Source organism: Prionailurus viverrinus, chromosome A2 (genome assembly GCF_022837055.1).
Source record: "Prionailurus viverrinus isolate Anna chromosome A2, UM_Priviv_1.0, whole genome shotgun sequence".
In the NCBI taxonomy this organism is placed as follows: Eukaryota; Metazoa; Chordata; class Mammalia; order Carnivora; family Felidae; genus Prionailurus; species Prionailurus viverrinus.
In genome coordinates, this window is record NC_062562.1 from 145025035 (window position 1) to 145048841 (window position 23807).

At 41.4% G+C, this 23807-nt stretch overlaps 1 protein-coding gene and 1 pseudogene across 1 annotated transcript in view; one reads left to right on the top strand and one right to left on the bottom strand.

Annotated features, from left to right (window-relative positions):
• The window catches only part of SND1 (staphylococcal nuclease and tudor domain containing 1), a 423778-nt gene that overhangs the window by 203288 nt on the left and 196683 nt on the right, over nucleotides 1–23807 (top strand). The gene's annotated exons all lie outside the window — the stretch shown is intronic.
• On the bottom strand, nucleotides 2016–4935 carry LOC125160108 (40S ribosomal protein S8-like; annotated as a pseudogene).

Here is a 23807-nt window from a genome sequence, read left to right on the forward strand (position 1 = left end):
AATGTTGACCACCAGAAGACAATTTGGTTTTGACTCAGTTTTCTAAGCGGAGACTCATTTCTAGAACTTTTACTTGCAGAAGTCCTAAGCTTTATTTATGCAGTGAAAGTCTCAAGCAGTTACTGTATTCTAAACTGTAGCCACACTGACATTGGGCCTGGTCCTGTTGCTAATGGATTCTGGGGAACAAGAATGCCACTCGCCTTTTCCTGTGGTGCCAGCTGGCTGGGTTGTAGACTATAAACCATAACGGGACAGGTAATGGAATTCTTTACTGGGCCTTTTTTTGCCTTCTGACCCATATGACAAAACTTCTCTTGAGCTTCCACCCTAGGAAGCAACCTATGCGAAGATAATTTTTTCTAACTTCTTTAGATTGATTGGGCTTTGTAAAAGAACATAGAGTTACTCTTTTGCTTTTAGTCACTTCGTATTTCTCAGAGCAGAATGACAACCTTCCAGACCCTACAGTATTCTTTTGAACTTCTTCCTGTAAACAAAGCAATGTTTATGTATCACAACGTTCGCATGAACTACCGAGGACTTGAAAATGACTCTCTGGGGCTACCCTCTCCTCACTTCGGTCTTTACTAGACCTCTGTGATTTGGCTGGTTCGACCTTCACTGTCAGAGCAGATCATTCCAGATGCCATTATGTAATTTTCTGTCTTGGGGTATGTGTTTGTGTGGGCGGGTGGTTTTGTTTTGTTTTTAAGTGGTGTTTAATGTCAGGCTAATAATAAACTGGGTACGTAGGCCTGGTTTTGTCATAATGGCCACGAGTTTGCTTATTTGTCCCTGTTCCCCTGAAAGGCGGAAAACTGCCCCCTCCCCAAGTGATGCCTACATTTTAGAGGGGCCTCTGGTCATCTCAGCTGCCTAGAAAATCCTGCATGCCAACGGGCAGTTCTAGTCTGAAGAGACAGAGATGAGGAATCTGAGGAATCTTCTCTCTGGTTGCTCTCACGACCCATTACTCGTCTTCCTGTGACCTAAGTTGAACCAATAGGGATGAATTTGCTGTTCCTAAACCAATTCCAAAAATTGGTCTATGCTTGCCCATAGTTCTTAGGTTCTCATTATTCAGGGAGTGCCAGGTTCTTCATCACATTTATGATTCTCGGGGCTTTAAGTTGTGCTAGGTCATTCTCGGTCCCTTGAAATTTGGAAAAAGAATATATTAGTTGAACTTTCCTTTCTGGGCAGTTTTTCTCAAAACGATATGAGAGAATCACCTGGGGCACTTAAAAAAAGTAATGGTGCCCCATATTTAAAATCTAGGTACCCATATTTGTTCTTCTAAAATTGCTATTCTTCACCCCTAGAGGTTCTGGGTTTATTGGCCTGGCATAGGGCCTGGCATTGGTGTTTTGAATAGTGATTCTAATGTGCAGCCAGTATTAATAAGCACTATGAAAGGAAGTCTAGAAGAAATAGGAGGTTCCAAAACCAACATTCTTCTCTATTCTCAGGTAAGTATAGATGTGGATAATAGGAAGAATAAGAGAAACTTTGTAAATGTACATTTTCTCAGATCAGTTTGGTCCCTAAGCAGAGCCTTTTTTACCTCCACTAATTTCTCCTGTACCAACTCTGCTTAGAATAAAGTACAGAGTGGCAGAGCAGTGTAGGGGCTGAAGGGCTAATGGTTATTTCTAGCTCTGCCTTCAGCATGTAGAATGACCTTGGGAAGTCATTCATTCACCCTCTTTGCCTCAGGTCCTTATCTGACCTTTTTTGAGAGAGAAAGTGGCATAAACAGTATTGCTAATATTCTTTCTTAATCTCTTAGGATCTCTTTTGAGTAATCTAAGTTTCTTTAAACCTCTTGCCAGGCTCTTAAGAAAGAGAACTTTGACTAGGGGTGTGACTAGGGATGTGATCAGGGGTGAGAGTACCAGCAACAGTGAAGCCGCAAGTTTTCCCATTGGCTTTAAAGTCTAGCCGTGGATTTTTGTGTTTTCCAGAGCAATAAACACCTTTATTACATGACCGAGGATAGAAGGGAGAAGGATTTATTTGCCTTTCAGGACTTTGCTTTTCCTCAGATAGAGCTCTGAGTCCTTGGCCTCTAGCGCATAGCCGTCGGCTCAGCTACACTGGCCTGGTCTTGAAGTGATGCAGGGAAGATGCATGCCCTGCTGGAACTGCTCCTCCACAAGACTGCTGCTTTTGACATTCTCTTTCCTTTCATCATATTTCTTCTGGATTTTGTTTGATCGTGTTTTGTTTAAAATCTCTTCCTCCACGATAGTCAGCTCGGCCCCCTTCTCACGGCCCAGGGACAGCGCCTAGTGGGACTCGTACCACTGTCAGTAGGGTGTGCTGTCTTCCCTGGGGTTTTGGTGCTGACCGGTTTATCGGTGGCTTGCGTTCCTTGTTTTCCCCCTGCAACACTTGGGGCCCCGGGAAAAGTTCCCCATGTTCAGCCTCAAGGCATCGCACTTCTTCCTGCCTCCCCGAGCCTGCACTGTGTGTATGTGGCCTGGCCGATCTTGGTCCTGGCAGCGGGTGTCCCAACTCATACTTCCTTTTCTTATGGTAGGGCTTTCTCTTGCTCTGGTCTTATGGTGCTTGTGCCCGTTGTCCCGATATGCCCATCGCTCTCAGCATTGGCTGTGAAAGAGCTAGCCATGGATTTCCCCCTCCCCAGGATTTTGATGATAAGTGCTTAGTTTACTTCAAAGTCCATGGATTTGCAGAATCAGACTTGACCCAGATAGTTAACTCTTAGTGATCACTGCCAGTTGAGTCAGTGGCCTCTTTGCCATTAGCTGCTGGCATGACCTCAAATGAAAATGTTTACCTGAGGTAACAACGTACATCATTGGAGAGAGCTTTGAATTTAGACCTAATATTCTGTTTTTTACCTCTGTCTGTAATTATCAAATTCATAGAATTTCCTCTAGTTGGGAACTGTTTTTGTATTGTTTTGTTTTTTAATTTTCTCCTTAAGAGGAAGTCTTTGGCAGTATAAAGTGTTAATGTCTTTGTTCGTGTTGGTAGTTTGTTGCTAACTAACCCAAACTGTATTTTTAAATGCTTTTGGGAACCAAGGAAATTCAAGTATAATCTGTCCATTTGGTAGACACAATAAATGCCAGTTGTGGGGTTTATTAAAGACTCAAACCAGTAGGTAAATATTTAAGAAGTCCTGGAGTTCATTGTTTTTGTTTTGGGGTGCAGATTGATGCGTCTGAAATTAATGATGTATGTTTTGGTGATTGAGGCATAATTATGTGGCAGCCTTTAGTTTAAACTAATATTTACCTCAAGTGATTTGCTGTTTTATGCTGACGCCCTTCTAGAAACAACACATTTTTGACCCTGGCTGTTTTCTTACATGCCTTTCTATTTTTATAAATAATGTTAATCTGGTATGCACAGGTGTAACAAACTAGCCAGTGCCATAATGTTAAACATTTTGAATATTACCTGATTATAACACATAAGAATTTGCATTATATCCCCCGGTCTTAAAGAATTCTTCAAGACTTGTTTTCAGGGAGAGATGTCAATCTTGACTTACAGTAGGTTGGCAGAGAGGCGGAGGGTCTGGAACAAGAAGTATTCCTATTTTGGTTTGGATTGTTTGAATTGGAGCTATTTTCCTTACCTTACCTTCATTGATGAGCTTGTGTGTTGAGAGCGTGTGGTTGAAAATATTTGCCTGTAACTTTCAGCCCCAGCATCTCCTTGGCAACATTTGTTTTTCTAACCAGTGCACCGCCCCAGGGTAGAACCTTGACTAGTGAGTAGACGCCTCTGGAGGCTGTGTTTTTCCCATTCAGAAACTGAGTAGGTCTAGGTAGGTCAGAACCTTGCCCACCTGAGCCAGCTCCATGTTTTTCACCATGCTTTATCTTGGAGTATTCGTTGAGGGCTTTTATTTTTCACACTGGTAGATTATGTCCAGCAATAAGATAGTACTCATTGTGGATGAGGAGATAGTTCATTGGTGTCCTCTCACATCCTACCCTCTTCCCCCTCATGCAGCACTCCCCAGTTTACCTTCCATCTTAATATCTGAGTAGTCTTTTTCTGGAAAGTATGCTTTATTTATGGCAGCTCCAAAAAGCATGAGCTGAAGAATGAGTTCACTTTTCCTTGAGTCTGGCAGGGATAGTGGGACTGTAATCAGAATGTGCTTATTCTAAAATTTTTCTAGGGGCGCCTGGGTGGCGCAGTCGGTTAAGCGTCCGACTTCAGCCAGGTCACGATCTCACGGCCCGTGAGTTCGAGCCCCGCGTCAGGCTCTGGGCTGATGGCTCAGAGCCTGGAGCCTGTTTCCGATTCTGTGTCTCCCTCTCTCTCTGCCCCTCCCCCGTTCATGCTCTGTCTCTCTCTGTCCCAAAAATAAATTAAAAAAACGTTGAAAAAAAAAAATTAAAATTTTTCTAGATTAAACCTCTTTCCTGGGCAATAAAGTGTTAACGGCACCTCTCCCCCAACACACATACACACCCCGCAGCCAAAATAAAAAAATAAATTCGGCTAGCGTCAGGACTTACTTCTCCGTCTTGTCTTTAGGAAGTTATTCACCTCTCGATTCTGTTCCCGTGAGATTTTGAGATGATAATTTCCTATTCTTGACAGAATGTATATGTTACCCACTCTCTCTTTCTCCTATAATAACAAAATTGCTGTGATAGCCAACCAGTCAGTTTAAAAAAAAAATCAGGTAATTCATTTCTAAATTGGAACTTGTTTCTTTCTAATCAGCCTTGTAATGTATTACAGACCTCACTCTCAGCATTGGCTACAGAAGTGATTTAATGCTGGGTTTTAATGACTCCTTCATTAATCCTGGTATTCTGGGATTTATCATTCACTGGCCTTTGACCAGTGGAAATGATGAAAACTTTGATTTCATGCATATTGGATAACACTGGACTGTTGCCGCTGGAGCCATGAATCTTGCCTCTGCAGTGGCATGTGTGATTGGGAGTGCCACGGATGGATGGCTGCTCTCCCAGGCCAGGCGCTGCTGCTGAAGCGGTGAGCACGATGTCTTTATCGGCTCAGGGTGACCTCTTCCCAGGACCGCTGGACTGCAAGTAGGAGTCTGCTCTGATAGCTTCATCTGCTGGACAGGTCTCTCGACTTGTGAAGTCAGGCTCACCCTTTCAGCTATTTCCTGAAAGATCCTTGCTTTGACAATGTGTGTCTTAATGTATGCAACTTAGAACACTTTTTTTCTCCTAGTAAAATAGATTTTGTTTTGTTCCCACAACAACTGCATGAGGTGACATTCATGGTGCTGTCAGTCCAGCTTACGTATAACGTTTCTCTTGCTGCTTGCTGCTACTCCTGCTGCAGAGAGGACAGTGTTGGTTGCTTTCCTTGCTCTTCATGGTAGCATTGTGAATGTTTCCTGGAAGAGGGGGGCTCATTTATGTACTATTAGTCTTGGGGTTGCAGTGTAATACCCTAAGTATATGTCAGGTGTGCACCCACCACCCGCCCTATGCCAGTGCTGAGGAGAGAGAAAGTCATGTACTTTAAACTTCACAGAGGCTCATGTGTTACCAAGTGCCTCCTCAGTTTATCTTGAACACATTGATGAGCTTGATAAAACTTCAGTCAGTGCCGCATGAAGATCACATGGGAGGATTATTAAAAAGGAGCTAAATATTTTTGCACTGTGTAACACTTAACTCTGGTGAGCATGTCCCCTTTAACTGCATGTGCTGGGTGTCATAGGAAGTGACCTTTATTATTATTATTATTTTTTTAAATAGGCTCCACGTCCAACGTGGGGTTTGAATTCACAACCCTGAGATCAAAAGTTGCATGCTGTACTTACTGAGCCAGCCAGGTGCCCCAGCAAATGACCTTTTAAAGTTCTCCTGGGCATACCTGGGTGGTGCAGTTGGTTAAGCATCCAACGCTTGATCTCGGCTCAGGTCATGATCTCACGGTTCTTGAGTTTGAGCCCTCAGTTGGGCTCTGCAACAGACAACACAGAGCCTGCTTGGGATTCTTTCTTTCTCTCCCTCTCTGTTCGTCCTCCTCTCTCTCTCTCTCTCTCTCTCTCTCTCTCTGTCTCTTTCTCCCCCTCCTCCCTCTCTCTCTCTCTCTCTCAAAATAAATAAACTTAAAAAAAATAATAAAGGTCTCCTTAAAAGGGGGCACATGGGTGGCTTAGTTGGTTGAGTGTTCAACTCTTGGTCTCAGCTTATCTTGATCTCGGGATTGTGAGTTCAAGCCCTGTGTGGGCCCAGCATGGAGCCTATTAAAAAAAACTAGTTCTCCTTAAAAAGCAGTACCCTAAGGCGGGAGTGACAAACCTTTTCTGTACAGGACCAGATAGTAAATATTTTAGCTTTAAAAGCCACGTGGTCTGTGTTATAACTCTTCGACTCTGCCTTTGCAGTGCAAAAGCAACCACAGACAATATGCAAACAAATGGGTGTGGCTATGTTCCAATAAAACTTTAATTAAAAACACACTATGAGTCTGCAGGCCTTGTTCTAGGGACTCATGCTATGGAAGAATGAATAGATGCCTATAGAACAAGTGATTAGACCAGGTATCCAAATGTTAGTGACAATGAATCCTCGTGACTTAAGGAAGGTATTTCTGTCTAGCAGCATCATATGCCAATGCCAAAACTGTTACACGTAAAAATTTTAAGATGGAGGAGAAATTGAAAGAAATCTCTCTCCAAAAGTGGCTCTAATGATGCAACATTCTTTGTTGAATACATTTGTAGGGAGTATAGCTTGAGGACAAATATTTTTTTTTTTTTTTTTTTTTAAAGGTGAGTTATCTCAACGTTTATTTATTTTTGGGACAGAGAGAGACAGAGCATGAATGGGGGAGGGGCAGAGAGAGGGAGACACAGAATCAGAAACAGGCTCCAGGCTCTGAGCCATCAGCCCAGAGCCCGACGCGGGGCTCGAACTCCCGGACCGCGAGATCGTGACCTGGCTGAAGTCGGACGCTTAACCGACTGCGCCACCCAGGCGCCCCGAGGACAAATATTTTTGAAATGTGTTTTAAACAGTACTTCTAGATTAGTAAATGTTTTAAATAAATATTCGATGATTTCACTTATATCCAAAGAGTTATATATTCAAAATGAACAAGAAACTCTTCCCACCTCCCCCCCCCCCCCCCACAGGAAACCTGGTGTCCCTTTATGTGCCACTACATCTCTTGTGATGTTTTCTCTTGACCCCTACTAGAAGCTCACTTTCTGAGGAAATGTTGGTTTTGGAAATTGTCTCTAGTATAATCTGATGGTTTTTCACTTCCTTCTAATTGAACTGTCTCTACACCGGTCAGTGGCGATAGAACAATTCACTTCCTCTGTTTGGTGGCACAGTATCCATTCTACTTCTAATTGGTTGTGTTTTTCCAGTTACTTGGTCCTAGGAGCATGTCCTTGTTTTTCTAGGTGTCTGATTCCCATTTTTTGTATAATGCTACCTTGGGTCTGTCTAGAACACCCGAGTTTATAAAACAGCAGCGTCTTTCCTGTTAGTGTTGTATTATTTGCTACCCATTTAATTTTATGATTTCTTTCCTTTTGCCTTTCTCCCTTTTGTCACTGTCCCCAGACCAGCCCTGACTTAACCATATGTCTTCCCTCTTGAAATTTTCAGCCTAATCTAGTTCAAGGAAACACTGCCCTGCATAGTAGTTTTGCCAGCATCCTAGAAACAGATTTTCTTTTTGTTCAGCATGCCCCTTTTCAGATGCATCTGGAATAACAGCTGTATTCCCGTTCCTGAATAAAATATTTTAGGAAAGCGACTCATGGTAAAGCACCTGGACTCGTAAGCGAGATTGGGGGTAAACTCCAGATCAGATCCATCACCAGCAGGGTGGGAGGATCAATTTTTATGGGGTGGAGATAGACCACGCGAATAAGGATATGACCGAACTGGTGTTATAAGAGCGCCATTTGTATCTGCTCAATGTAAGGGATTAGATAATCTGTCATTATGCTAATTCTGGGTAACAGATGGTGGAGAGTTCTGCATCTCAACAGCAGTATTCACCATGGGGGAAATTAGCTTGCACCCAGATCAGCAGTCAGGCAGGAATTCCATTGAGAGATGAACACTACTGGTGATTACATTAGTGTGTCCCTCAAAGGACATCCGCACATATGCTGGCTTTCTTGAATTTCCCTGTAGTTTACTTACCCTTGCCCATTGCCCTTTCTAAGTTACCAGACCTCTTTGCTCCTATCTATAAAGGATTGGAGGTGGTTTCTCTCCATTTGGTTAATTTAAGAAGATCAGGATTAGAAGTAGGTTAGGTAAATGTGGCTCAAAGTGTTAGCATATTGCATATTTCTTTCAGAGAAAAGATGCCATACAGCTATCGAAAACAGTGCTGATTGTCAGTCTTTAGAAATGAACTTCGGAGGTGAAATGAGAAGGAGGAAAATGAATGTGCTCTTTCTGAGTACCGTACTTTGCCTTTGATATATATGTATTTAAAAGACATAATTAAGTCCTTTGGCTTCACATTCTCTAAGAGTCCATCTTGATCATGCTGTTTTTTCCCTCTGTAAATGATTTCCCTTCAGTATTTTGTTATGCAGAGCTTCAATCATTATCAACTTTATTTCTCTTTGCTTATCCCTCCTCCTAACTTACCATATATCTGCTTTCCATTACCATTTGTATGTCCTACTCTCATTTCAAAACTATTATGTTTAATACTAATGCTGATTAAAAATGGTGGCTTTCAAACTTGTGTGCCCCAGAATCACCTGTGTAGCTTATTAAAAAGCACCCCAGGCAGTGGAGCAGACCCAGCTTATGTTTTGCTCCCTAAAGTACCGTCGTCTTTCAGCTGATTTTATTTCCTTTCATATCAGTCTGTGACGTAGTGAGCTTGGACAGAAGCCAAGAATCTAGACTAGGATCATTGTGAAGAATTGTCCAGGTTGATTGGTCAGCTGTCAGAATTGATCACTGCTCATACAGGGTGTAGTTCCAGATGTACTTTACATAGGCATGGTATTGAGGGTTAATGGGTTGGTAAATTGGATTATGCGCCTTTGTTCAAAAAGGGGTGTGAACATTTTGGACTGGGATGCCTAAAAGTCGGGGCAAGGCAGGGACAAGCCATCCATAGCTTTAGTTCTCACCGGAGCTGAAATAACTGAGGATGTTTGATCCTGCCTTGGTGACTTTTGGGGACTTGGTAGAAGCGGTTTAATTAGGAAGGTGTGGTGGATTCCTTTATTTGTTAACAAATTCCCTTTCCTATTCAGTTCTTTCCTATTTACTTTTGCCCTCGTTCCACTCCTTGTACTCAACAACTCAGACCTAAATCAATTCAGTGGCCTTCTTGATAAGCCTTTTCTAACTGCAGGTTTTCCCATCTCCATTTCTTCCTGCATAATGCTGCCGGCTTAATTTAACATAAATGCTGTTTTCGTGTTAGTTCACCACAATAGCTATTTTAGATTTCACAGCTATCTTCAGTCAAGCCCCCTACTCTCTTCTCTCGCCCCTCATTCTCAGCAGACAGCCTCATCTCCTACAGTATGGAGAAAACATGGGCTTATCTGGAAAATGCCTTAAACTTGTTCTCGCAGCTGCAAACTTGTCTTCCCCCTGCTTGCTTTCTTATCTCCTGCCTTCCCATCTCCATGGAAGATTTCAGCCTCTTTCTTCCCAAACGAAGTTTTCTGCATACATGCTCTCAATTCTCTCTTTTGGTCTCCTTAGGGATTTTGTGCCATCACTTATTAGCCCCTTTCTTTTTAACTAATTTTTAAAAAGTATCCTCCAATTCTCTGTCTTTATTATAGCAAATTTTCTCCTTTTCTTCATAGCCAAGTTAATTAAAAGAGTTAAAAGAAATTTTAATTCTGCTTCCATTTGCTCTTCATTCCTTTACCATCTGCTTTGACCCTTCCAAATCATTGAAACTGAGCTGACGTAGGAGACCGAAGTTTCCCTCAAGGACACTTATCAATCCTTGCTTGTACTTGATCTCCGCAGTACTTAAAACATCACAATCTTTTAAAAATTTTTTTAGTACAGCATATTTGATTGGATTCTCTCTGTGACTCTGATTACTTCTCTTCGGCCCACTTTTGAGTACTCCTTAAATATTTGTGCTTTCCAGGCTTCCCTCCCTGTCAGTCTTCTTAACCCCACTGCAGCCTCCACAGGTGATCTCATTCATCCCATTGCTTCAGTTTTCACGTGGATACTGCTGATTCCCAAACCTAGGTCTCTAGCCCAGTTCTTGTCACCTGGATCCCCTCACCAGTATATCCAACTACTTACTGCACCTCACTGCTTAGAAACCAAAACCTGGTATGGCTCAAACTGAGCTCATGTTCTCCCCTTTAAAAGCTATTCCTTTACTTGCACGATCCCACATCTTGATTGATGGTGCCGCCGCTTAGTCAGTCTTGTGTTCCACTAATCAAAGTGTCATCTTTATATCCCTCTGTCTCAATCTGCATACCTGATTATCTACTGACGTATATCAGGTTCGTTCCAGCCTTTTCCTCCTCGCTACCTGTTTTATGCTGTCTCCATACTGATCTAACTGTTTCTAGTCTTACTCTTTTCTGATCCATTTTCCACACTACTGCTGCAATTGGCTTTGTGTTCCACAAATCTGATTGTTATTCTCCTGCTTAAAAGTCTTCATTAATCATCCACGGCCTTTAGGATTAATACAAACCCGTGATCTGGCCCTTGCTTACCTCTCCATGTTTATATTTAACATTCCCTGGCTCTCATCCATCATTTTTGTGGAAAAGAAACACAACTTAAACTGTTCTTGAAATCATTCTGCTCTCCGTGCCTGGAACATACATTTCTCCTAGCCAGCTCCTTCTCCTCCTTCAGCATGTCACTTCTTAGGGAGGCTTTACCTTAGGTACCCTGCCAGAACCACATCCTAACTGGGCATCTGTCTATGTGCTTCCTCAGCACCCTGTGCTTACCTGTTGTAATGTTCGCGGTGCTTACAACCCTAGGTCATCAGTGTCTCTCTCTCCCTTTTTTATTCCTAGTACATACTGTAATTTTTGCCACATACCGGGTCTTTGAACACATGTTTAAATACCTTCCATGGCTCCCTACGGGTTATCTCCTTTCTAGACTCGCCTGGGTAGACCTGAAATGCAGATGTTCTCTGCCTCATGGGGAACCGTTTAGATTTTTAGCTTTGTCTAGGACCCTAGAGGTTCTTCAATTTAGTCCCCTTGGTATGATAGAACAGAAAAATAGGACTTAAAAGGTAAACATCTTTTCTGAGGTTTCTTCTAATTAAAGCAAGAATTGAAACCAAGGTCTCATGATTGCAATCTAAGTGAAACTCAACTTCGTTTATATGTAATCCCTAAATTGTACCTTTTCATTTAGTAGGCCACATGAACGTAACATGTTTGTTTTACTTTTCTGCTTTGGTTTATGTTTCTTTTTCTTTTTTCCTTTTTTCTTTGTGGTCTATTCAGCAGATTCATTCTTGAGTACATTGATGTGCCAGGTACACCTGGCACTGGAAATAAAGTAGTGAATACTGTGAAGAGAAATCTGGCTTGGGGGGGGGGGGGGCAGGAACTTATATTTCAGTGGTGGCAAGCAAATAAATAGAACATGTAGAAATACGTAAGTGGTCATTAGAGCTATACAGAAAATAGGGGCGCCTGGCTGGCACAGTCAGTTAAGTGACTGACTCTTGATTTCAGCTCAGGTCATGATCTCGTGGTTCATGGGATCTAGCCTTACATTGGGCTGTACTCAGAGTGTAGAGCTTACTTAGCATTCTCTCTCTCCTTCTCTCTCTGCCCCTCCCCTACTCGTGCATGCTCGCTCGCTCTCTCTCGCTCTTTCTCTCTCAAAATAAATAAACTTTTTTTTTTTTAAGTGCTATACAAAAAATAAAGCTAGAGCAGGGTAGAGGAGGTAGGTACTCCGGGGTTGGAAGGAGGCAGATTTTCAGTAAGGTACTCGGGCCTCACTGATAGATGACAGGAGCAAAGACCTGAATGAGGTGAAGGAGCAAGTGCTAGGACGGCAAAGAGAACCCCAGGGACAAAAGGTCTTGTGGTGTAAGTGTGCCTGGTTAGAAAGAATGCATCGTGGCTGGAGCAGAGGGAGCGAAGGTGGGAGCAGTGAGAGATGAGGTCAGCAAGATAAGGAAGGGCATAGCTGACCATGTAGCCACTACGAGTATTTGGCTTTTACACTGAATGAGATAGAAGCCATTGTGAAGTTTGGAACAGAGGAGTGATGGCAAGTTTTGTTGACTTTAATCTTCAAAGGATGTATCCCTTCAAATACTATTCTGGATGAAAATTATTCTGATTGAGAATGGAACTTTGAGTCTTTGGTACTTTTCTTTGTAGTAAGTTTAAGTTCTGTTGACTTTTTCTTTAACTTCTATTTTGAGGTAATTATGTATTCACAGAAGTTGCAGCAGTAGTACACAGGTCCATCCCATGGACCCTTCAGCCAGCAGGCCCCCTGCAAAGGTTATATCTTTCATAATTAGAGGAAAATATCAAAGCCAGGCATCGGTGCTGTGTGTGTGTGTGTGTGTGTGTGTGTGTGTGTGTGTAGATCTCTGACCTTTTATCACGTGTGTAGATCCATGTGCCCACCATCCACAATCAAGACACAAAACTGTTCAGTCATCGAAGGATCTCCCTTGTTCTGCCACCATGCCTTTCCCCTCCCAACACCCGTGACAGCCAGTATTGCATTTTCCATCTCTTTGTCATTTCAAGAACATTATAGAAATGGAATCATACAGTGTGTGATCCATTGAGGGTGACCTTTTTCATTTAGCATAATGCCCTTGAGATCCATCCGAGTTGTGTGTAGCAGTAGTTTTTCCAATCTTTTTTTTTTAACTTTTTTAATGTTTATTTATTTTTGACAGAGAGAGAGACAGACAGACAGACAGAACATGAGCGGGGGAGGGGCAGAGAGAGAGGGAGACACAGAATCCGAAGCGGGCTCCAGGCTCTGAGCTGTCAGCACAGAGCCCGACGCGGGGCTCAAACCCACAGACCACGAGATCATGACCTGAGCTGAAGTCGGACGCTCACCTGACTAAGCCACCCAGGTGCCCCCCCCCTTCTTTTTTTTAATTTTTTAGTTTTTCTAATCTTTATATGAAACTGGGGGCAGGTTGTCATGGTGGAAGGATGCCTGTTTTATGACTTGAGACCTGAGTTCTAGTCCAGGTCACTCACTAAATAGTTTATAATATCTCTGAATCTCACATTAGCAGTCTGTAAAATGAGGGACTTGGAGTAGAACACTAAGACCCTTTTAGCTCTAAACTCTGTAATTATAATGAATGAAGTATTTCTGATATGTCCTTATAGTCTATAGTAATGAAGTCTACCTCTCTTGTTAATATTTACTGTGCAATAATCTTCTATAATCTCAAAAGGGCTACTAAAGAAACATCTCATAATTGCTTTATTGACGTGTTGCTGCTACTTACATTACTCAAGTGTAAGCCTGGTAGGTCAAAATAGTACCTGGCAAACTATGAAAATGTAAAGGTGACTCTGATTTTTTTTTTCCCACTGTGTTCAGTGATAAGATCAGTAGTAAACCTACTCTGCATAATCTAGTGAGCCACAGAGGTGCAAGAAATGTAATAAATTCCTGTTACATGACAGCTCTACTCTTGAATCAGTTCTTTGAACACATTTCTATTAATGAGTTAAGTCAGTTTCTTGCCACTGAAAAAAGTACTTTACTGAAGTAAAAGGAACTAGCCAGTGAAGAATCCAGAAGTTTGGACTTTGGTTTCCTTGATAGAAAATCTACCACATAGGGGCTCCTGAGTGGCTCAGTCGGCTAAGTGTCCAGCCTTAGCTCAGGTCATGATCTCACTGTTCGTGAGTTCGAGCCCCACGTCAGATTCTGTGGTGACAGCTCAGAGCCTGGAGCTCCTTCAGATTCTGTGTCTCCCTCTCTTTCTGCCCCTCCCCCTCTCATACTCTGTCTCTCTCAAAAATAAACAAACGTTAAAATAAAGAAAGAAAATCTACCATATATCTTTTATTTGCTCATCCCTTTTTTAATATCCCTCTTTTAATATTCCTGAACACTTGGGTAACATTATATCTTTTTTTTTTTTTTATGTTTATTTTTGAGAGAGTGAAAGCACAAGCACGAGAGGGGTAGAGAGAGAGGGAGACAAAGAATACAAAGCAGGCTCTAGGCTCTGAGCTGTCCGCATAGAGCTGGACGCAGGGCTCGAACCCACGAACTGTGAAATCATGACCTGGGCCAAAGTCGGACGCTTAACCAAGCCACCTAGGCGCCCCGGTAACATATTATATCTTAAAGAAATAGTGGACATTAAAGAGTTGAACACAATAATATTTGTCAAGAGTAAGTAAATATTTGTCGAGCATAAATAAATTTGTCAAGCAGCCTGACTTCCCATCCTTTACCACCACTGTGTGCACAGAAAGGATAGGGCTCTTCCAGACCCTCATAGAAAGATTGGAAGAAATTGTGCCTGCTGCTACAGTGCTCTACAAACCACAACCAGAAATGTATATAAACATATCTTCATGTTTCTATATTTACTAAAATGATACACAATCTACGTTGCCTTGAATATTATCAGCTAGTGCTATATAAAAATACTGGTAGAAATGTGAAGCTGTTATAGAATATGTATGACTATTGATCAGTAAGTGGTAGTTCATTTTTAAATTATGTCTAGCTCGCATACATTCTATCTAGTCTCATCTACTCCCTTTTTTTATAGATACAGAAACTGGTACAGGCTTAGCTCCTTTACAAGAGTTTAAACAGCCGGAGAGCTGGGGTAAGAACCGAGATCCTCTGCCCTGAATCACTGCTCTGTGCCATGAGTTCTTTATGAAACAAGCTCATAATTGCTCTCTATGGCCACAAAGGGCTGGAGGAAGTGAGAAACATTAAGTGGCTTTCACTATTGAAGAATAAATAAAAATGCTGTGTGTAACTTCTCTCAGAGAATTGATCAACATTTATTCTTAACATTTCTTTTTTTTATCATATTCATCTGTTTTACTGTGTTATCCTGTCTCTTCACTCATTTTTTATAATTTAGGTGATTTTTTTGTACTGTGTTATCCTGTCTCTTCACTCATTTTTTATAATTTAGATGAAGATCCTTTTGCCCCATGGAAGTGTTGATATGAGATAATGCCTTGTGTTAGACCCTCCTTAAAAAAAAAAAAAAAAAAAAAAAGAGAAACTCAGCCACACTGTCAATGTCTTTTTTAGAAAGTCAGTTTCCTCTTGTGTGCATTTTGGAAATAAACAGACCAAATAAACTAAGCTAAAATGGAATGGTTATAGTTCCTAATGATAAATTTTGGACCTGTTAAGCATTTTACCACCTCTAATTTGGTTTTTGTTTGTTTGTTTTCATTAAAATGAATGTAGTTGGGACATCATTTTTGTTTAGAAACTCATGAAGTAACTGGTAGAGTATCTCTTTCACTAACAGCAGACCTACTTTACATTTACCCATGTTCATTCATTGTTAGAAGCACTTATAATTGATCCTTACACCTAAATGTAGTAATATCTTTATAACAGCGTAGATACATGTTTTCTTGACTTTAAAAATATTCACCTTTCGTATATTACATGCGTTAATATGTTTATGAACATTCCTAAACTAACTTTTATTTCTTCTCCCAGTGGCTGTATCCTCATTCCATCCATACCTAGCTTCTCATCTTCTCCTGCACTTCTCCTTTTCTTTAGCAAGGTGACTGGAACTGTTGGGTTACAGGTTGGTTGGGGAACCTGAATTTAGTATTCAGGTTCAGATCACACCAATAAGTCCTTACCCAGCTAGTAGTGCAGGCAAGATAGAGTCGTCCTCCCTCCCTGAGTACCTAAGCAAAAGGTTAAAGATTAGTGCTGCCCCACCACCTGCTTTAGAATCTGTGAAGGGGTGACATTTGGATGATACAGTGGGACTCCGGGAAGAGAGCACCCTTGTGTGACCTTTGTTGGGCCTACAGACTTCTGCAGGCCTTAGTACAGCACCTACCTTTCACCCTAGGCTTTGGCTCCCAGGTTTCCTTGTTTAGAGGACACTGTGACCTGTGTAACCCATGCTTAGGGACTTTGTCTTTAAACTCTTGGGAATGCAACTTCATGCTGTCAGATAAATCCATTAAGATGCTCTTGGTTGCAAGGAACAGCAATAAGTTGTCCTAAAAAAGAAGATGATAGGTTGGGAAGTTATGAGGAGCTAAGAAAACTGACCGAAGGCCAGAGCATCAGACTTGGATAATAAATGGGGATCAGGGCAGCTCCAAAGGGTCAAGAACCAAGAAACAGGGTAGTCTTTACTTTGGTGCAGTGTGGCTCGAACACCATCACCATCTGCAAGGGATGCTGCCCCAGGGGCAAGACACCATTGTAAATGAATTCTGATTGCCTCCTCTCCTTCGCATCACTCCCGAGGCAGGAGTCTGTAATTGACAGAGCCATTGTCAATGTTTTCATGCGCTGGCTGCTGGGGACATAGTAGGCATCTGATGATTTTCATCTTCCATGGTACAAAGTTCCAACAACAGTGTATTGCTTTCTGTTAAAAGGGGATGGCAATTGTCTAACGTGTGAATATTTGTCTTTCAAACGTGTATAAAGACCACGCACAAAAGTATGGAATGGCTGCGATCATCGTTTGTAGCAGGACCTCTTCTGGGTCAGTGAATTAATTCGTGAGTCCAGGACAGGTAGGAAAGAGCCCCCTGAGTGACTACACAAATTCAGTTAATGCCCCCCACTATTACCGAGGGAGTGAAGTTTGAGGACATTCGCACCATACACCTCTGTCCATGCCTCCCACACTGCTCTTTTGCAAAATGTTCAATTCTTAAGGGAAAGGGGAGCATAGAAAATAGGAGATGAAGAAAGCATACTTAGGTTTACAATGTGCATTTTTACCTTGTGTTGGAATATATATTGAGAGAAAAGTCATCAGACATTTTGAATCATTTCTCCCTGTCCCCCCAAAAAAGTCCTCTGAATGCCTAGAAGACAATTATTATCATAATTGTACTTAATTATTATAATTAAATGTTTAGTATGTATTTTAGCTAATGTTAGTAATAGAGTGATCAATTTATAATATGTGGCTAGATATTTTTTTTAACGTTCGGCTAAATTTTGGAAATAGACTGAGAATCCGAAGGATCTTAGGTGCCCGTAGTGGTGGCGTCACTCTCTACATTTCTTTAGACAACCCATTTAAAAATATTCAGTTTCTCTCTGGGTCTGTCTTTCTCTTCTTTTGGTGGGTTTTGGATTGGTTTATCTCTCTGGACATTTTTTGCTCAAAAATTCTATGACTCAGTTATTACTTTGTTTTCATCTAATGCCCACAGAACCCCCTGAGAACTCAAGAGTGAAATCAGTCAGCTAGCCGATAAATATTTATTAAGTGTCTACTAAGTGGCACATTTTGGACTGGTAAGGAATATGATCTAGTTAGGAAGACCAGATTCATACACAAAGGAAGAAAATAAGATGCAGCGGTGCAAAGATGAGTGCAAAATGAGTGGTGCAGCCAGCAGCATATAGACGGGAGAATGCGAGACTCTTGGTAGCTAAGACGATTGAGCAGAAGACTGAAAGGCATTTAATGGAATAGGTGATAGAGAGATATATGAGGGCTCTGTTGCAGAATGCCTTTAATAGTCTGTGACTCGAATTTGTGGCACCGTTTAGTCAAAGGAAAACGAATTGGAACAAAGAATCTGGCTTCTAGTCATGGCTCTGACATGTAGAAACAGGATTGTTTGTGGTAAGTCTGAAACTGTTTACTGTTTATACATATCATCTCTGCATTGCAAGCAGGAGTAGATTAACATGCGTTAAAGGCCTATCCTGTAGTAAACTCCCAGTAGATGTTCATTAAATCCGAAATTATCTTTTGAGCGAAAATCAAAGAAATAGTTCTGTCATCTGATGCTTCATGAGGTCTGGGTAAGGTGGTTAGCAAGATCCTTTTCATCACTGAAATGCCAAGTCTCTGTGCATAGCCTTTCTTGGTTACAACTTGTCGCTTATGACCTTTATAAACTTTCTGTGCCTCATGTTTCTCATCTGCAAAATAGGGACGATGAGAGTTCCTAACCCATCAGGATTTTGTGACCATTAAGTGGTTTTAATAAATGTGTCAAGTGTCTTAGAATAGTACTAAAAACAGAGTCAGTCTCCCCTCTTTCCCTCTAACCATTTTCTTTCTCCTAACCCTCTCCTCCTCTTTCCTTCTCTCTCTGTGTCCCCCTTTTCTCCTTCCCCTCCATTATCATTGTTTCACATATGATAACTTAATATTTCTCCATATTGGATATTTTCAAACAAAAGCTCTCTTACGATTGTGGTGGGCTTGAGAATGAGGATTATTCTCCAGACCTATGCTTTTAGAGGCTTCAGCGCACAGTGTTTGGAATTGGTGGGCACTGCAAGGGTGGCAGGGAGGGGGCGGTGATGTAAGAAGCCCAGGTGAGAGGCAGTGGGACCCGCAACTGGGGTAGAAAGAAAGGAAAGAAAGCATTCATGAGAGAAACTTTGGAGACTTGAGTTCAGTTTTGACAACTAATTTTATGTGGAAGTAAAAGACATCAGGCCAAGGGGACTGGGAGTATGATGGCCCTACAGTTGGAGACGTTAGGAGAATGAGCTGATTTAGTAGATTTTAGAAAAGCTTAATCTGGGGAAGGGAGTGTTATTTTTGAAATGCTGAGTTTTACATGGTGATGAATCATATGAATTCACATGTCCTATGGATAGTTGGAAATGTAACTGCATGGCATATTTAGCATTGAGGGGACCAGTTTGGCTGGACTGCGAGTACATATTTGTTAGACAGTTTATTTTCTTCAAGCTAGATCCAATATTTAATTGCTTAATTGTTTTTGAAGGATCTGTTTATCTCTTGGGAAAGAAACATGCTTGTCTCATAGAGGAAGTGTAACTTTGGGTACATACTCCATGTTCTGTCCTATAGTATAAGGGAGATTCAGAAAAGTCCATGCATGCAGTTTCTATTAAACAGACATTTTTTTTCTTCACTGTTTTTCTTGTCTTATTTTGAGGGTTGCAGATTGGGGAAAATATTAGATATTTAATGGTGGACATCATTTTAACTTATACTTAATATGCCCCTCATACATCATCCAAGGTTCATCATTGTCCTAACTTCCTCAGATATGACTGGTAAGCGCAGCGATACTCAGAGGAGCTGGCATAATAGAGTATAATACCAGTTTTCCTTGTCTTATAAAGCCGTAACCATGATATTGCTGAGTAAATGAAACTATCACGTAAGAGGTGGCAATAAGATGACAGTACTGAAGAAATCGGGGGGGGGGGGGCGCAGAATAAAATTGTCTATTTAGTAAGCATAACTATTTTATGTAACTATTTGATGTTATGCTTCTTCCCCCTCCTTTTCTAAATCACTTTGACCCATATTTTTCAACACTCTTCTCTCCACTAGCCAGAGTTACAAAGTGGGTTACATGTTTAATTCTACTGCTTCCAAGTATATTTCTGTTGTATTTTCCTATCTGTTAGTTATTCTTTCAGGAGATCAAGACTAGGTATGATCTTGTGTAGGGCATGAGTGCAAATAAGGCAATGGGCGTGATAAGGCTCGGAGACACGTTGAAGTAGAGAATTACCTATTCTTGACAGGTTGAATATGAAGTGACATCTCTTCATCCCCCACTTTTGAAACCCTGGTCCCTAGATAGCTTTGCTTCTATTTTTCTTCCTAAATCGAAGAGTACTTACTGTTGGTTGCTCATTGAGACATGGCTGAAGCTCTGAGAGGCCCCTCTGAAGCTAGAGAGGCTTTGTCAGTACTCAGGAGTAAGCCTGTTATTAGTAATGAAGTTTTGATGGATGTGTGCTGTGGGCATTCAAGGACTTATCTGTCTACAAAACAGTAATTTATTCATGGAATGATCTTTGTTCTTTTTCTTTTCCCTCTGTCTTCCCTTTCTCCTTCCCTCCCTCCCTCCTTCCTTTCCTGTCTTTCTTTCTTCCTTTCTGCCAGCCTTGTTTATTGGCCTTCTTTGGTTTCATTTGAATTGTGTATCCTGTTGAATTCTTCAAACTGAAGTACGTCTCTATCAGTGTTCACTCTTTCCTTCTGCATCCTCCTCCCCCTGAGGAAGAATGATTAGGATTCATTAAAGTATAAAGAAAAGACAGTCGTTCCTAAGAGTTCTTGATTTTCGTATCTCAACTCTAGTCTTTAGAAAATGCTCTCATCGGCAGAACAGTTGTGTTTAGAACCTGTACATAATCTGAATGCTCATTAAATGTGAACTAAAACTTATCAGAGAGTTTTGTTCAGAAGAGTGAGTTGTTTTCCTTCATTTGCTTCTAGGGTGTTCAGGTCAGTCCCATTCCATAGTTGGTCGTGCTTGAGTCTGGCTTGCTTCTCTGTGGGTCATGCTGTGTCTTATGTTTCACGTAACCACAGCTGGGTAGGTGGATCTCAGAGTCTGGACCAAGGATGTCATATCTTAAGACTCCAGGTACCTTAATATAGCCCATGGTAACCACTGCTTTTCTCCTCATTTCACCCTCATCTCTGGCTAAGCCTGTCTAGGGACATCGAGGCATTTGAATCTTCCTCTTTGTTTTCAATTTGAGTCATGAATTCTGAGAAAGTCTCTAGCCACTCTTCAGGTCCTTTGGTGGTCATCCCGGTAACAGGACTTTTTAAACAGAAAAAGGAGCCTTTGAGAGTAAAATGATTAAAAAATCTATTTTAGTTATTTTTAGAATTACATTAGTTCAAAGGGGGAGTGAAAAAATAGGGAATATGGTAGGAGAGAGATTTGGTAAATCTATAAAGGATGTTGTGCCACCTCAGATGTTTCTAATTATTGATGCTTCTAAAACAGAATCTCCTGTCTACATATGCTGCTTGGTTATGTGGGAAGTGCCTCCTGGATGTATTTTAAGAAAAATGTGCATGTGGGGTGCATCATTGTTCCAGATTCATGGGACCTCAGTCATTGGAGATTGATTGGAGGATGAAGGACTGTGGGTGCAAGGGGCAATGTGTGATCCATTGGAGACTTACTTATGAGTTTTCAGAAGCTACTTGTTGCTCTGTAAGACTTTTTCCTAGTTTGAGGCCTGGTTGAAAAACAGTAACATGATAAAAGAGACCTATTCATTGCCCATTGTCTGTAGATGCCTCTCATCTAGAATTTCACTCTTGCCCTTTATAGCCTTATTTTGTCAGCCTATAAAAACTAAGTCTATCTCAAGCCTGAAATTATCAGGTTCCTGCCTCAAAGGACATAGATATTAGAGGTCTTAGTGTGAACTTGTAAAGAAGATCTAAAGGGAGCCTGGCTTTTGGGCCTGTGAGCCATTAATCATTTTCCCCACTTCTGCACTGTCTTTTAGAGTGGAGAGCCAACCATAGGATTAAAGGTGGACCTAATATTCTGAAGAAAACAGATTTCTCATCCTTGCTGCTTTCTGCCTACGTGTTAAATACTGTGGTGACCTCTCCCTCCTTCCTCTTTTCTCTTACCTATTTGCAAAGAAAGACGTCAGCACCCTTTAACTTCTCTGTGGTTCAGCCCCACAGTAGAACATCCCTATGTAGCTGAGGAAAAGTGAGATGTGCCATCTGGTATGTTAGAAATCAATATTGGAACCCTGTCAGCCGGGGATCTCCATCCCAGCACTTACGAGAAAGCCTGTCTTTATGGCAGAGGTACAGCCAATATGAAAAGAATGTGAAGGCAGTTTTTTGGCTTTCAGACATTGGACTCTTTGAGGGGTCATGGGTGACAGGGGGCCAGGCGACATGCCTGATGTCTTGTTGCATCCATGTTCTCACAATGAATAGCCATGGGGTGCATGTTGTGCTCAATTTATGAAATTTGACTACAGGGCCTTGAAGGTACTGTAAACATTGTATGGAAAGTGTGTGTGTGTGTGTGTGTGTGTGTGTGTGTGTGTGTGTGTGTGTGTGAGAAATATGAACCTCTGACAACATTGTGACTTTTGTAAATGAATTGAGCTGTTGATTATCTTTCAACCCTTTGTTTAGCCTTGACTAGAATATAATGTAGAGCCATTTCTTTATAGGCTTACATTATTCTGGATATGTGTCCACGTGTATGTTTGCTTTGAGGAAAATATTCCACTTTTGCAATCTCCATGGACAGCTCAGTGACTGATAAAATGTAGGTGTTTTCTAAGTGGTAAATGTTAAGCTCTAACAGCTAGATGAAGATCTGTGAGCCAGAGCCATTGAGAGTTATCTGTTATTCCTATTCAGATGCATGCATGTGAGCAAGTGTATGTAATGGTATTACTGTCCATGCCCACTCTTGAAGTACTTACCCATGTAAACCCAGGTTCTGTTTTGGGGGATTTTGTTTTGTTTTATTCATTAAGAAAATTATTTTTTAACTTATTTTAAAGAGAAAGCATGAGTGGGGGAAAGGAGCTGAGAATGGAGGGGGGAGGGAGAGAGGAAGAGAGGGAGGGAGAGGGAGAGGGAGAGGGAGAGAGAGAGGGAGAGAGAGAGAGAGAGAGAGAGAGAGAGAGAGAGAGAGAGAATCCCAAGCAGGCTCCACGCTCAGCACAGAGCCCAATGTAGGGCTCAATCCCATGATCCTGGGATCATGGCCTAAGCCCAAATCAAGAGCAGGTGCTTAACCCACTGAGCCACTCAGGTGCCCCACCCAGGTTCTGTTTTATCAAGTGATGCATTCCCTTTAAATTAGTTCTACTGTTAGGACCAAATCCTGGAAGTCACAGAATGTGTGAGACAGTGTATGTATGTATGTATGTATGTATGTATGTATGTATATAGCAAAGGTTACTCATATAAGTAAAACTGTTAAGGATAATGGAATACAGGTTTCTTGCTGTCAGAAGAAAAGGAAGAAAATGAAAACGAATGCTGTAGTGTTAGGGGTAGGATTGTTGGTATCTTTGTAAATCCTGGTATTATTAGTTCAGGTTCTCTAAAAAGCTAATGCCAAGACAGAATTAGACATGAAAGAGGTTAATTGGGGAAGACCCTTTTGAGGGAGAATGGGAAGGGAGCTGAAAGAGGCTGGGAGTGCCATCAGACTGCAGTGCAGGTCTAATCTCTGTGGCAAAGAGTGCAAAGAAAGGAAGGTTGAATTGGAAAAGTCTAATTGGCCAAGTTCTAAGAGAGTTACCATAAAGCCAACAAGGAGTCCTCAAGCCAGAGTTGCCATCAGAGGAGTCCCACATCTCTCAGCAATAGGCCTGCCTTGGTATCTGCTGTGCTCAGTCTAGGAGCAGCTGGTGGGAAGCATAGCCTTGGCTGAAACAGTGATGGATTTCAGAGCACAGCAGCTGGGACTGTCAGTCAATTACACTTCCTGCAGTTAGAGATCCGAGAGGCACATTTTCATGACTGCCGCACATGGTTTTCAGTAGTTATAGATTGATATAGAAATAAATGTATAGAAATAAAGATGTGAATGTAGGCTATTTAGATAAATGGCTAATTTCAGAGCTGCAGAAAACTGTACAAGATAAGCCTGGAATATGTTGTTCTACCAGAAAGCAAGGAAGTACTCAAGGAATGATGGGGGTGGAGGCATGTCCATAGGAAACAGAAACCAGCTTGACATGGCCCCCACTGGCCAAATTGGAAATAATTTCAACATTACAACAAATAATGATAGTAATGGATTATGACTTTAAATGAAATGATATTCCATGACATTGTATTGATATAATTAAACAAATGAGTAACTTGGGAGTTTGAGGGATGAAAATTGCATAATTCAAAGG